Here is a 16331-nt window from a genome sequence, read left to right as displayed (position 1 = left end):
CTGCTCCAGCCTACACATCTTGGGGACAAGGACACGGATTATTCTTCCTGCTGTAAACTGTCACTCCTTTCTTCAAGTGCACTCACACAAGAGACAGTCACTACCTGTGTTTGTCCATGAATTAAGCTGCTGTCGGCCTGACTCTGCCTCCCTCCTAGGCAGGCCCTGTGTCCCTGGGTGTTGGGGGTCAGGTGGTGACCCTGCCCACCTTCTCAGGATGCTTTCCTGCCCCTCCCCCTATTTTTTTTTTTTTTTGCAGATTACAGCAAGAATTTATTTTTATGTATTAAGTTTGGGAAGACTGACATCTTTACAAAATTAAATCTTTTCATCCAGAAATAGTTTGCTTCTTCATTTATTCCATTGCTAATTAGTATCCTTCAGCAAAATTCATAGTTCATGCACAGAGATATTGTTGATGCACATTTCCTACTAAATTTATTCATAGCATTTTTATTGTTTTTGTGGCAATTGCAAATGGATGTTAGTTTTACTATTTGTTGCTGGTTTAAAGGGCAACTGTTGATTTTTTTAAAATCTATTTTTGGTATATCAAAGCATTTTAATTAAGTCCTTTAATGGTTCTAATAAATAATATTAGCATTATTTTAATGATATTAGCATCACACACTCCATTTGTAGTTTTCCTTTGATTCTGCAATTATACAGAGGAATGTTCTTGTTTTTGTTTTATTTCTAATTTTGAATTGTTAGGGACTTGTTTGTTATTGTCATTGATTTTTATAATCATTTTCTGAAAAAACCTGTTTTATTTTGTTTAATTTATTATGAGATTTTTTAAATAAACTGTTTATTTTGGAATAATTTTAGGTTCACAGAAAAGTTATAAAGATAGTGCAAAGAGTTCCTGCATACCCTGCACCCAATTTTGATTTCCTCTGATATCATCACTTTGCATTGCTCTTCTTTTCTGTCTTTACTCTTTCTCGTGGGCCAGATCTTTCGAAGAGACTCAATTGCTAAAAAAATAAAATTTGGATTTGGTATGAATAGAGAATCCTGCCTGTGCAAATGACAAGGAGGAAAGCGGTCCAGGGAAGGGTGGAAGTGGTCATACTGCTGACCCCAGGATAGTCTACATCATTTGCAGGGCCCAGCGCAAAATGAAAAAGCAGGCCTCTGTTTAAGTATTATTAGGTATTTCAAGATGGCAGCAGCAGAGCATTAAACCCAGCACATGGCGCTTTTGGGTGCGAGAGCCCTGCGCAACTGCAGTGGTCATGAGGCTGACCTTGGCTGGTCCTATCGATCTTTCAGCTTTCTCTGTGATCCAAATACCTCAGTAAATTAAAGGAAGGTCTCCTGCATGACCAGGCCAAATCTACTCATATGTACATTTTTCTAGAACCACACTCAGAGCCTTAAGCTTTCTAACTAGCCTGCCTTCTAAATCTCAGTTCAAAAGGCTTTGAGTTGAGGACAATGGTATTAAAAAAAAAATGGTATTAGCTACCCAGAAATGGCAGTGAAGCTAATTCTAAAATAACATCCACATTAGCTCACACTGGCCGATATTTTCTTTGCTCAAGATCAGGCAAATGGAGTGTTTGTCTTGAATGCCTTCCAATAATACTTAACAGTAGCCAAGAATGCTTGGACTCTTCGAAACCGTACCTTATACCCAGAGGCTGTTGGTGAATGTATTTTTTTAACCAGGTTTACTCATTTCACTTGTCCAAATTGGGCACTTTCACAAGGGAACTCATCAGCCAGTCATTTCTGATGAAATCACCAAAGGACGTAGAGGAAGTCATCTATGAAAGTTCTTGGTACACCAGGAGTTTGAAAGTTTCTGGGAAGTACACAGCTGGAAATTGGTTTAGCTTCATCAGTTATTTATCAATGTTCAGCAGCACTGTGTTGTGGAATTTCAGGGCACGATGTCCACTCGTAGCACTTACTTAGCTCCGCAAGCCAGCTAGCTGCATGTCCAGAGCTGCAGGATGTACTACACAACACCAGCCAGTGCTGCCCTCCTTTCCACACTTGTTCTATTTGCCCTGGTCAAAGAAGGCTCCAGAATCTGAGGCTACTTCCTCCTCTTTATGCAACACAGGCGCTGGTCAGAACAGAGTCCCATCAGGTAGAAGAGATGTGCTGTCTGGCTTTCCCCTACCACCTCCTTTGACTCGAAGGTGGTGCTCTGCTGGCTTCTGGGAATTAACTCCCACTGAAAGCACAATGGTTAAGAGCATGACTGTTAACCAAAAGGTCAGCAGTTCAAATCCACCAGCCGCTACTTGGCAGTGCTATGGGGCAGTTCTACTCTGTTCTGTAGGGTTGCTATGAGCCAAAATTGACTCGACAGCAATGGGTGTTTTTTTTTTTTTTTTTTTTTGAGAGCAAATGGGCAGGCCTTCGATGACAATGACACTGGGGCAGCGTTTTGTGTTGCCATCGTTTCCTTCCCTGTGTGGGTGTTGTTTGCAGCTAGTGAGGAGACCTAATGCTTTATACTCTTCCACCCTTGGACCTTAGTTCCTAGGGTGCAAATAGGCTGCCTTCACTCAGTTGTAGTTTAGGCGCTGTGTTTTAGTTGCCAGAAGTCTGCAAGAGATTTGAGTCAGGAGACTACTTAGGGGACTGTATCATCATTCTACAGAGAGGATCTAGGCATAAATTAGGCCTCTTTTCTTAAAAAAACAATAAAAGTATATATATATATATATATGCATACACACACATACATATATATGTGTAGGAGCCCTGGTGGCACAATAGTTAAGCACCCAGCTACGAAGCAAAAGGTTGGCGGTTCAAACACACCCAGCGGCTCCATGGGAGAAAGACCTGGCAATCTGCTTCTGTGAAGATTATAGCCTAGAAAACCCTACAGGACAGTTTCTGCTCTATCACATGGGGTCACCATGAGTATAAATCGACTGAACAGCATCTAACAACAAGAACATACACATATATACGCGCACACACACGTATATATATATATATATATATATATATATATATATATATATATATATATATATATATATATAGTTATTATACACATATTTGAATATATTATGGTAGTTGTGTTTTTAAAGTCACATCTGGTTCAGAATACTACAGAATAAGTCAGTTAAAAGAGCAAAATAAAAAGTAATAAACTCAGTCTCTAGAATTAGAAAATTACCTTAAAAATTACATTGCATAATTTATTCTAAATCATCAAATTGTCATCTGTTTTTTTTTTTTTAAAGAAAGAGACCTAATTTATGCTCAGATCATCTTTGTAGAATGCTAATATAGCCTCCTAAGAGACATTATCCTGTTCTAAAAGACAATTGTCTCTCCCTTGATATGGCTGAATTTTTATTGTTTTCTCTTTTTGTCACTTAGAAATTCCACTTAGAATCAATTCTACATTCGGGATTGCTTTGGGAAAAATGATCTCCTGAACTGAAAAGCAAGAAATTGATTAAAAAATGTCTTTCAAACGTCATTTCAGATATTTTAAATATATCTGCTGCTAAGTAAATACCATTTGGTTAATATTTTTACCAACCTCATCCATCTCTGATAAATGTACTTCTTTTAAAATTATTGCTTTTATTAACTATTGAGTACCGAAAATGATTATTTACAGTTAAGAAAGAAAGAAGGCCACAGTTGGAACACTAGTAAGTGTCAGAGTTAAGGAATGAGTGGAAGAGAAGAAGCCAATGAAAGAGGGAAAGTATGAGAACTTAGAAAAAGTATTGTGAAATGCAGGGCAAAGACCCTGCTGCATTGAGCATAATTTCTTTAAATTTATCCTTCCAGGTAACTGACTCTCCCTTCAGCTATGTTTAATGTCCTCTTTAAACTGTCCATTGAGTTTCTTTTTTTTTTCTTCTTCATTTTTTAGTACTATAAAGTAAATCATACATAGAGAAAAGTAACAATTTTAAGTATATAAACAAACAAACCCGTTGCTATCGAGCTGATTCCGACTCATAGCAACCTTATAGGACAGAGTAGAACTGCCCCATATAGTTTCTAAAGAGCAGCTGGTGGATTTGAACCCCTGACCTTTTGGTTAGCAGCCAAGCGCTTAAGTATATAGCTCAATAAACTTTCAACAAGTGAGTACAGCCATGTGACCACCACCCTGATCAAGAAATAGAACATAACTGTAACCCCACAGGCTGCCCTCTTGTGCCCCATCACAGACTCCAGCTCACCTTCTCCAAGGATAGCTAATATTCCGACTTCTATCACCCTAGATCACCTTTGCCCATTTCTGTCCTTTATATAAATGGAATCATACAGTATGTACCCTTTTGCATCTGGTTCTTTTGACCATTGTTGTATTTGTGAAATTCATCCATGGTATTGCATTTATCTGTAGTCTGTTTCTTCTTGTTGCTGTGTGGCATTTTACTCTCTGTATGATTCTCTGTACTGACGTAGATTGGAGTTGTTTCTTCCAGCTAGGTTTGCGGTAGGAAATTTTCTTGTCCATGGTAGGAGGGAGGGCTATTCACCTTAACCCAAGTATATATACCTTTGGAGTCCTACCTTTATGTGAAGGCATGTCCTATTTGACTTGCCACCTTGGGCAGGCCTTGGAATTTGCCTTTCATCACCTGAGTCCTCTGAGGCCAGGAAAAGTAGAATTTAGGTTCAACAGGTTCAGCAAATGCCTTCAAGGCAAATGCTGGCTGTAAGGTTGCCATATCTTCTCTGGGTATTTTGAGACCTAAGTGTTCCTTACTTTCTTGTCCACTCATGCATATCTTTGATACAATTTTCAAATATTTTATCCAACATTCCTAGTTGTTTTCCATGGGAAGGCTTGCTGGTTAGTTATTCTGCCTTACTGTGAGAAAAATATATTAATAAGTACTTTCAAATGCCCCTTGCTTTGAGAGACCAACATCTTTCTTATGAAACTTATAGAAAAGGAGGTACATGAATATTTCTTTTCTCCTTATCCTTTCTCACCTTATATATGAACACCAAAGAGGTTATTATTATTTTTGCTAACATTGTTTTCCTTTTATTATTGTTTTATGTGTGGAGAGTAGAAACGTTCATTTTGAAGGCTTAGACTTATCTCTTTTTAATACTTCCTTCACAAATTACGTTGAGTGACTCATGCAGAAACTATTTTTGAGGAGCTACTTTTTATAAGATTTTGAGGTAGACCTCTGTGGGTTTCCAAAGATGGTAGTACAGGAGACAGAAAGGAAAGGAAATGGCTGTCATACAAAAAGTGCAAGTATGAAAATTGCCATTTAAGAGTCCCAGAGAAAATGCTCTGCCAGTTGAGAAGAGGAGAACTGTACTTCCTTTTGAGTGGATTCAGAAAGCCTCAGTGTAGGAAGAAGCATCTGAGCAGGGCCTTGAAGGATGGCGTGATTAACTATTCTCATGGGAGGAGGAGACAAACTCATTGCATGAGTTCAGGTGGGAGGATGTAGTTGAGTTCGTCTGGGCTGACACATTCATACATCTAGCGTTGCACTGTCCAATATGGCAGCCACCAAGTCCATGTGCCTGTTGAGCACTTGATATGTGGCCAGTGCGGACTGACAGACTGATCTTAATTTTACTTAATTGTACTAAAACTAAACGTAAACTTTAAAAATCTGATACTCAGTTCCGTTTTGGAGACATTTTAAAATATTTTTGGAACAACTTGGGTATGTGAATCTAAAATATACAATTGCATATTTTATGAAACCTAATTCCAAATCAAGCATTTCTGGTGAAAATTTAGTGTCCCAATGAGACAGGATTTTGTAATGTAAAATACCTCATTTTATTTTATTTACACGGTTTGCATGATGAAATGATACTGTTTGTTATGTTTGGGTTAAATAAAAGACGTATTTTTAAAGTCAATTTTCCTCTTTATTTTTTGCTTTCTTAATGTGGCTATCAAATATTTAAAATTACATATGTGGCTTGCATTATATTTCTCTTGAACTTGCACTGCTCTAGAGATAAGAAGGCCGAGGCATAAAGTGGGAATTCGGAGACCATACATAGCTTTTAGGAGGACAATAGGAGTGTGTGAGAGCCACTGAGACAAAAATTGTATGTGTTAAATAATGATTGTTGGTGTTCGGGAGCGTGGCAGGTAAACTGGAACTAACTAGGAAAAAAAAGAAGAAAAGTATAAATAAAGACATGAGAATAGCAGAAGCAGAGAGTTCTCTAAAGGGAAATAAAGGTAGGACAAGATCTTGGCGTACGTCCTCTCTACCCCTAAACACATCTCCACCTCCTCCCGTCTTAACTCCTTTCCTTCAGTGCAGAGAAACCAGTGTTTTTCTTCCTGCCGTCTTCATTCTACTCTCTCCTTTGCCCAGGAGCTTTCTCCATTCTTAACACCTTCAAACACTTTCTCTCCTCTGGTTTCTTGATCAACCTGTAGACATGTGTAAGCCTCCTCACATTACTGTGGAACTTCATGTTTGCCTCCCTTTCGAGTCCCTTACCCACTGAACTTCTCCAAGAGTTGTGCCCTCCTCCCAGGCACCCCCCAACTCATACAGATGAGGTTTCAGCCCCACTATTTCCTATGACCCATTTTTAATCCTCATCTTCCTTGTCACCTCTGCTATTTGCAAACCTGTCTAGAACACTCTGTCATTGCTCTTTATATAACACCCCTTACTGATTCTTCTACTGTCTGGATTTCAAATTGCCCCCACCACCCAATTACTCATAAGGATTGGCCTTGTCCAAGATTCCATCCATTTCCTTCTTTTTATCTTAATGGTCTTGTCTGTCTCTTGGTCTTCTCACATATTCCTGTAGCATCAGCTGCTGTTGAAGCTTCAGACTGAAATTTCTCATCGCATTTCCTTGAATGTGCCCTAAACACCTTCAACCCTGTCCATCAACGGCCTTATTATCAGCTTCCCAAATCACATCATCTTTTTGCAACAAGTTTCCTAAGCTAGAAATCTTAGAATCACCTCAGTCCCTCTTTCTCCTTCAACTTGTCATCAAACCTTGTCCATTCCACCTTAGAAATGTTTTTGGAATGTATCTCTTAACACCGTCATTTTTTACCCAGTTTACCTGTCATCCATCTCCTATCCTCCCTTCCATCCTTTTTCTACATTGTTGCTTGACATATTTCAAGAATAAGTCAAATCTGCTTGTCTCCACCATTGAATAACAATGACAGTGCTTATTTGTTTGACATTCATTTAGAATATTTACTTTGACCATATATGTACACTTAGGCCTTAATACCAAGGAGCCCTGCTGGCACAATGGGTAAGAGTTCAGCTGCTAACCGAAAGGCTGGAGGTTCAAATCCACCAGACCCATGGAAGAAAAGACCTGGTGATCTGCGCCCATAAAGATTACAGCCTTTGGGGGAAGTTCTACTCTGCCCTAAAGGGTTGCTGTGAGTCAGAATCAACTCGACAGCACACAATAACAGGCCTTAGTACAGTGTCTGTAACATAGTAAGTGTGCAACAAATATTTGTGTAACAAATGAATAAGGCATGCAGTGCTACTTTTTAGAGACTGAAGGATCTTAGTGAGACATCAAATGCATAGAAACACACACAAGCACACATACATTTGGGCAAGAAAAAAGTCTTTGTCGTTGTGGTAGAGAGAAGAATACCGCTCCGTACCATTGATGATGGGCTTGGCCATGACACTTGCTTTGGCCAATGGAACATGGGCAGGAGTGACAGCGCCCCAGATTTGAGCCTAGACATGAAGGGGCATCTGACCTTTCCACTCTTTCCTCTTGTGCTTCTGTCATTGCCAAGTGGAAACTGTGACCCAGGAAGTCTCTGCACCAGAAACTACAGTCATATGGAGCATACCAGCATCCAACCTGGAGCCTGGAGCCAAGCACCTGTGGCCAGCCTAGGTCGACCCAGCCCCAGCTCACCCACAGGCATGAGTATAAGAAATAAACGCTTGTTATAGGGCCCTGAACACTGGAATGGCTTCTTACACATCAAAAGTTGACTGTCATATTACCCTATTTTCATGCAAATAACGCACTCCTATCTTTGTCTGCCAACCACGCCCTCCTCCTGTGAGATATTTTTAGAAGCATGCTATGCTAATTTTTGTTGCAGCAATATGTAAAAAAAATTGGCATAGTGGCACTTAGGAAAATATCTCGTGGGGGGAAAGGCATGGTTGGCAAGCAAACATAGAAAAAAAAACATAGAAGGCACACATTATTTGCATAAAAATACAGCAGTCATTTGAGAATTGATGATGAATAAGAAGGCTGTAGACTGGGATGTAGAAATAGAAAAGTACACATAGCAAAAGAAGTCAGACGACATAGGGACAAGTCCTGCTCCTCTACTAATTAAATATGTGCACTTTAGCAAGTTACTTCGCTTCTCTGAGCCTAGATTTCCTCAACACCTATGGCTCTTACCTCATGCAAGTGTTGAGAGGCTAAAATTAGATGCTACATGAAAAATTCATGTAAACATGGTAACAACTGGCTCAAAAATTGAGTGTTATTATTCTTGTATTAAAGAGATAAAGAGGAAGAGAATGAAGTCCTGCAGAAAAGGGGCAAACATGACTGATTTGTAAAATATGTAATGGCCTGGGTAGCTATGAGGCTCAAAAGCCTGATGATCAGTGAATAATGAAGAGTGATGCATGGGGAATTGGCAAATTGGATTAAGAAAGCTGAGAGAAGACGCCAGGTGAGCAATGGAAGTGGTGCTGTTGGAGAAGGGTTGTTCTGGGCTTGGCAGCCAGTTCTGGCTTTGCTCTAAATAGACTGAATGAAGGTAGGGATGGCAGCTCACCAGCCATGCTTCCATTTCGGCATCTTCAGAATGACATATCCATAAGAGACGGCCACCCAGGTGCCTTTTGGGTCTTTTGGGTTTAATGCAGTGGAAAGAAGTGGAAGGCAAGTTGTTCAATAAATGCTGGTCTTGTTCTTTACACGAAGACCATTGTGGTTAAATAAAAAGAGGCAGTTTATCAAAAGGCAAGTTTAAAGAACTTCTGATGAAATATTGAAGAAAATGGTCAGTGAATACAAAGAGGGATAAAGTTGTGAAGGAAGAGATTGGTAAATTCTTTAGCTTTAGCAGTGAACTTGCTTGCCAATTACTGCAGATAAGAAAAAGAAGGAGGGTTTTGTCAAGGTTTGCTGGTTTTTATAAAGAGGTAGGGACGTCCTGTACCTTTTTCCCTATAATTATAGTTTGTGAGTATTTGTTCGAGTGTTAGAACACCTGTTTCTTTGCTTTTTGGTATATTGTTACACGTACTCCTTGTTTAGCTGTGATTTAGTTCCAGTTTTTATGTCCACGTGCTTTAGACTGTCAGTAAAGTTAATCAAATGAGCTTAAAATGCTTAACAAAAAGAGCTGAGCAAGAAATGTTTATATTGATTGCACAGTGACTTCTTCCAAAATAAAGAGAATAATTCCAGCTTACTTGGAGGTAAAGCAGTAGCTTTGTAAATATTCCCCTGGGGGCGGCGGGGGAGGGGGGGAAGGTTCCACTGCATTCTGCCTTCAGCCACAAAGAGAAATGCTTCTCATTTCTCAAGGTGGGATTGATTTTACATATATAAGGAATGCCTACATGAGGATGAGATTTAGCTGCATATATCCGAAAACTCAAAATAACAATGGCTTAGAAAGATAGGAGGTTATTGGTCTCTCATTCAGAGGAGGTTGGGATGGTGGCTCCACAATTACCTGGGATCCAATGTTATGGATTGGATTGAACTGGGCCTCCCAAAAGATACGTTGAAGTCTTAACCCCTGTAGCTGTGAATGTAATCCTGTTTGGAAATAGGGTCTTTGCAGATGTCATCAGTGAGGTCATCCTGGAGTAGGCTGGATCCTAATCCTATACAACTGGTGTCCTTATAAAAGAGGAGAGACACAGAGAGAGAGGAAGGATGGCCATGAGATGACAGAGGCAGATGCTGGCAGCCAACGGAAGCTAGGAGAGAGGCAGGGAACATTTTGTCTTTAGAGCCCTCGGCAGGAATCAACACTGCCTATACCCTGATTTGAACTTCTAGCTGCCAGAACTGTAAGGCAATAAATTTCTGTTCTTATAAGCTACCCAATTTGTCATATTTTCTTATGGCAGCGCAAAGAAACTAGTACAGTCAGATTCCTTCTATCTCCCTCCTCCATCTTTCTAGCTCATGTCTTTCTCCTCAAGGACACATTGCAGCCTAAGATGGCTGCTACTGTGATGATCACATTACATGCAGGGGAAGAAGCAGCAGTACTGGGAGGAAGTGGCTGTGTTGGTGGATTTCTGGGAAGGCCGTTTAAAGGGGGTTGATTCTAGCTAGGTGTCTTCCCAGGAATCCACCCTTACTGCCACTCACATCTCACTGGCCAGAACCTAGTGACTTTGCCATGCCCAGGGAAAAGAGAGGCCAGAAAATGAAAATGTTTGGGCTGGAATGCTACTCTTCCCAAATGCCAGTGGTATTCTCTAACCAAGGAAGAAGGGGAGAGTGAACAACTAACAGCCGCTTCTACTTAAAGTAATAACATCTTACATCTGAACACCCTGAGTGTACACTGCCCACGTGGATGCTGGTCCCTTCCTTTTTCACATCTATGAGATGGTCAGCAATTTGATGTGTTCGGGTCTTAGCCCAAAGACAGATGTCTGGTCCTGCTCTGCCCAACCAAGATGGAATTATCTACCTCCTCTTCTAAACTCTCAGCTAGCTTATTTTCTGGCAATGGAGCTGGTCTCAGGGTCGTTGGTTGAGCACTGTCTGAAGTGGCTGGCTTGCGGTTGAAGTTCATGCTGTACTTAAAAATTTGTAACTTTGAACACTCAATCAAGCTCAGCTTGGCGAGGTGCTCTATCTGTGAGAGGGCTGCAGAGACAAGATACCAATTGGATAAAGAACAGAGTCACGTTTTCCAAGTTATGTGCCCTTTTGGAGGGACATGCTCATAGAGTAGAATGGAGTGTGGAATTACTGTTTAAATTATGGTTGTGCTTTCTCTCTTCTCTTTCCCTCCTTTCTTCCATTTATACTCCCTATGTCCAGAACACCCATAGTTGCATTTAAGGCAGAAACCTTTACATATCCTGTAACTCTGCTGTATGGCAAGCTTCCCTGCCTGTCTCTGCCCACCCCCACACCTGCACCCCCACACCACCTCCCACTCTGCTCAGGTGTCTTATGGGAGCTGTAGTCCTGAAATGGATGTGTTGTTGTTCGTGTTGTTAGCTGCGGTTGAGTCAGCCCCTGAATCATGGTGACCTCATGCACAACAGAATGAAACACTGCCTAATCCAATGCCATCCCCGTGATTGGTTGTAGATCAGGCTGTTGTGATCCAGAGGGTTTTCATTGGCTGATTTTTGGAAGTAGATCACTGGGCCTTTCTTCCTAGTCCATCTTACTCTGGAAGCCCTGCTGAAACTTGTTCAGCATCATAGCAACACACAAGCCTTCACTGACAGACGGGTGGGGGCTTCATATGAGCTGCATTGGCCCGTGATGGAACTCGGGCCTCCTGCATAAAAGGCGAGTATTCTACCACTGAACCACCAATGTTCTCCTGAACTGCATGTAGAAAAAGACAAGTCCACCAATGCCGCTGAGGGGAGACACCTAAAGGCCACCATCAATCACACAGCAGAAAGTTGGCTGCCCAGATTTCTGTCTAGGCCAGACCACAGATTTCCCAACCATGGGGCACACAGGGGGAGAGAGATGGAAGAATATCCTTATGTACTTTCAAGGGCCTCATTCTTACATCTTATAAACCATTTTAATCAACCATGTAGTTAATGGAAACACCCATGCAGTTAATGGAAACACCCATGCAGTTAATGGAAACACCTGTGAAGAGTTTGGCAAAGCCTGTAGGTCCGGTACTTATTGGTGCTGAATTTATCTTTTTCTGTGATACCATAGGTATTTTAGTTAGAAAGTTGGGAGAAAATGCACCCTAGGGTGCTTGGCAGACAAAACTAAATCTGGATCTCATCCTGGTATAGTCTTTATAGTTGATGTGAGGGAAGAAATGGCTGCATTGTAAGATTGGGGAGATCAGAATGTCATCCTAAATCTCATTACGAAAAGCCAGTTAATCTCTTTGTAATAAATCTGCAAACACGGTGATGTTTTCTTTCTTGATTGAGTCATTAAAACTACAAGCTCATCGCTGCGTTCCTATTGTGTTGTTCCTTGACCAGAGCTGAAATTAATTTGGAAAGTGTTTTCAGAGGGAAGGAGGAAACACAAGGACTCCATTGCTACACCTTACAACAGGAAAGGTCATTTTCCCACATCATCCCAAGGTTTGATGTTTTTCTGGGACAAACGCAGTTGAATATTTTTGTAAGCGGAAGGCACTGTTGTGTGTGGAGGAGAGAGATGTGGCCGTTCCCTTTGACCCGATGTGACTCAGTTCAAGTCACATGTCTTAGCCTGAAAACTCAGACAGAATTAGATGTATGAGATTGTACATGTTGGACCTTCTCTTCTTCACCCATTTCTCAAAGTGCAAGAAGGAAATGGGCAGCCCACCATGTGTTAAAAGTCAGTAGATACTGTTGCTCTTTGTATGCCCCTGGTTCCTTTTATGTCTCATAAAAGATTCCTACAAAAATATGGAAACTCTCCTTGCCCTAAATTAGGAAAGTAGCTTTGCTTTAATTTCCTTCCCTGCAAGTTGGCAACTGGGTAAAAGAAAATATTTTGACTTTCAGAGACGCTATTGTCCATCCCCCCAGCCTCCCTGCTAGCCCCAGGCTGTGGGCAGTCTGCAGGGTATCCTTTCTAGCCAGTTCCTGGTCAGACCTTCTCTGTTTCTCCTTGACAGGGGCCTCTGGTTCTCAGCCAGCAGAGCCTGGCCATAAGGAAGCTTTGCTGCCAGCAGGAAGTTGAGCCTTCAGCCACCTCTTTCAGCTCCATCCTTAGCCTACAAGATAGGAATGTGGTTTCCCTGATAATGTTCTGCTGAGCCGTCCTTTATACAAGCTAATTTGTTTGTTTCATCATTCTCAAAATATGTTCCCAGTGCCTGGTTGTGATGGTTAAGAAGAAATCTGGACCTTGGAGAGGCCTGGGGTTGAAAATTCAGTGAGCAAATCTCTCAACCCCTGTACCTCGTTCATTTAGCCGTTTGGTAGACAGAGCATCTTTGAGCTTCTGCTGTGTACCCAGCAAATGTACCAGGCACTCAGGGTGTAGAAGTGGATCAGGGGTTTGGACATGACCTAGCTGGGAACTCCGCTCGGTCTTACAAGGTTGCAGTCAAAGTATCATCCAGGGCTGCAGTTTCCTATTGAGCTCAGGATACTCTTCCAGTCCCATGTGGTTGTTGGCAGAATCTAGTTCCTCGTGATCGTAGGACTAAGGTTTCTGCCTAAATGCTGACTGTTGGCCAGGGGTCACCCTCCACTCCTAAAGGCCACCTGCAGATCCTTGCCATGTGGCCTTCTCCCAGGCCCTCTCAAACACAGCAGCTTGCTGGAGAATCTTTCTCCAGTCTGCTACTATGCAGTCTTATGTAATATAATGTAATCATAAGAGTAACATCCCATTGCCTTTGTCATATCCCCCCCTCACCCCACAAAAAAAAAAACCTGTTACCTTCAAGTCGACTCAAAGATTTTAAGTGAGTTCCTGTCTTAGTTACCTAGTGCTGCTGTAACAAAAAATACCACAAGTGAAAAAAAAAATGGGGCTTTAAAGAACAGAAATTTATTTTCTCACAGTTCTGGAGGCTAGAAGCCTGAATCAGGGTCTTGACCTTGTCAGTTCCTTCTATGGGCCTCTCTTTTGACAATCCTAGGTATTCCTTTGCTGGTAGATGGGTCCTCACATGGTGTCTGTCTTACCCCTGTGTGTGTGTGTCCATGTCTATTCTGCCCTTTTTTTTTTTTTATAAAACGCCACTCAGAAGTAACTAGGTTTAGGAGCCTACTCTGGTATGAGTCCGTTAACATAACAAAAGAAAACTCTTATTTCCAAGCAGGGTCATATTTACAGATACAGGGATTAGGACTTTCACATATCTTTTGGGGAACACAATTTAATCCATAACAGTTGGCTTAGGTACCAAGTGACTGAAGTGGAAGAATCTAGTCTCCTGTCCTCTATGCTATCCTTATTTCAACATCACATAGTACTTCCTGAAACCACTCACTAGGAAAAGAAGATCAGAAGTACAATCAGGGAGAAGTCCTAGGTAGTGGCGGTAGATGGAAAAGACGGAAAACAATTCCAGTTATCATGTGCACATCAAAATATCATGAATTGGCCAAGTCTTGATTTATCAGCCATAGGGATTTACAAAGTCTTTCTTTTTTCCAGTTTGCAAGGCTCCTTATCATTGCTGTGTACACAAATTTGAGCATTTCAGTCTTGTCTCAATGCTATTGAGGTAAGGAAGACCTTGGTTACATATATATAACTGGGGCAAGGTCAGGCTGCTGCAGTTTCTGATAGGCACCCCTAAAGTGGTAGGAACTTGTGTTACTAACTGCCCTGCCTCTCATAATGCATTATAGAATGGCAATACTGTCCCCGGTGAATCTGGCCATGTTTATATCATCCTAACCAATATTCCAAACAGAAGGTCACCATTTTGTCTTCTATTTTCTTCATTCTGCAGAATCTGGAAAAGTACTTTGGAGGTTGGATTCAGTTATTTTCAAGACAGGCCTGGAAAGCCAATGGAGAAATTTCCATGTGGAGTGTGTAGGAATTTCTTCCACTGCCTTGGAGAATATGTTTCCTCTCCAATGTCAAGTAGATATATTAGAATCTGCCCATTGGATAATAAGAAAACAGAGAGTCCAGGAAAACTGAGAGATTAAGTGTTGGTTTCCATGTTTATAATGAAGATCTGGCATCGACCCAGGTTGTGCTTGAAGCAGTGTGTTTTATTATAAAGCAAAACAGCTTCTATTCCAACTGGTCCAGAGTCAACAGTAATTACAATCATGAGGCCAAACTGGATGGAGGGGCGTGTACCGAATAACAAATATTTCAGAGAGCATGTTGCCTCTGTCAGGAGGTCCCATGCCAAATGCTGTTGAAAGTGCCCAGTTTGGACCTAGGGCTTCTATGTTGCCTGATTGAACCATCTGTTTTACATGGAAGTGGAAATTGAGGATTTGCAAGAACTTGCAGCTGTGACTCGTATGAGACCGAGCCGGACTGACTGAACCATCAGTAAGCGAAACACAGTGTAAGGCTAATCAGCTCCAAGACCTGGAGACCATACTCTTCGAGTCTTGCCAGCACAACCCCATACGGAAACTTACTATAGGAAATACTCCCATGAACTTGAATGCCAGATTGTTAGAAAACCCCCATAAGAGGAAAAATCCCTTTTTTTCAGGTAATTACTGTCTCTAAAAAAAGATACCCTCAGTTTTATTTCAGAGGCTGAAAACTAGGCATCCTTTCTCTTTTTGTGCACTCTGAAAGCTTCAAGGAAAGTAGTTCAGCTGATACCTCAGAAGTGTGATTTTTCTCAAAAAGGAGTTTCATCGTGGAAGGTTCCAGGAGCCCACTAATTTCAGAAATGAGCCTTCAAGAAGCAGCTCGCTTTCAAGACTGACCCTTCTCGTGGTTTCTGGCAGAAGCCAAGCAAACAAGATGAAACAGACTTGAAGTGCAAAACTGCAGGAGATAGCTTGGGAAGGTATTATAGCATATTAAACTGGGATGATTCCCACAAACGAGAGTAGCAAAGGAACATGCTACTTCATTTATTTTGCTTTTGAAAAGGCTAAAATACTGTGGAATGGCAGGCTCTTATGAGACCTGCTGAGCAATGATGTACCTTCAGCGGGCTGGAGATGTGTCATGCAGCTAGCATGTCACTTGGTTTTGGTAGTGTCAAAAGAATACTGTTGGGACAACCAGAAGGAATTCTGAAAGAACTCAAGTCATTTACTTGAACTTCTTGAAAAGAATCAAAGTAACGTTCAATACCCAGAAACACTACCTAAAATGCCTTTTTCCCTTTCTCATCCACCATCCGCACTCATTATAACCAGTTCCATGCCTCTTTCAAGTAGGCCAAAGCTCAAGAACCAGCTCTGGGGGATGCCCCCCTCCCTATGCCACCGGGAGGTCAGGGAAGGACACACAGAAGCTCTCTAGCATTTTGGGGAGGGGAACATTCTCTAAAAATTTTTTTTTTAGCTCAACCTACATAAAACTGTAGCCAATGAATTTAATCCATCCCAAATGAAATTGTACCTTGTCCATTTCCAGGTTCTGAGTGCCTCAAGTGTAGCTAATTATTCCTGGGTTTTCAAAACCCACACTGTTGTAATATTTTGAATAGGGGTAAATGTCCACATAAAGGTGCCCCTAACTCAAGCTTTCAGAGTATA

The 16331-nt window shown here is 41.3% G+C and overlaps 1 protein-coding gene across 1 annotated transcript in view; it reads left to right on the top strand.

Moving 5' to 3' along the window:
* The window catches only part of ARHGAP6 (Rho GTPase activating protein 6), a 501871-nt gene that overhangs the window by 185486 nt on the left and 300054 nt on the right, over positions 1–16331 (top strand). The gene's annotated exons all lie outside the window — the stretch shown is intronic.

This window comes from Loxodonta africana, chromosome X (genome assembly GCF_030014295.1).
Source record: "Loxodonta africana isolate mLoxAfr1 chromosome X, mLoxAfr1.hap2, whole genome shotgun sequence".
NCBI classification, from domain to species: Eukaryota; Metazoa; Chordata; class Mammalia; order Proboscidea; family Elephantidae; genus Loxodonta; species Loxodonta africana.
This window is presented reverse-complemented; position numbering and strand designations above follow the sequence as displayed.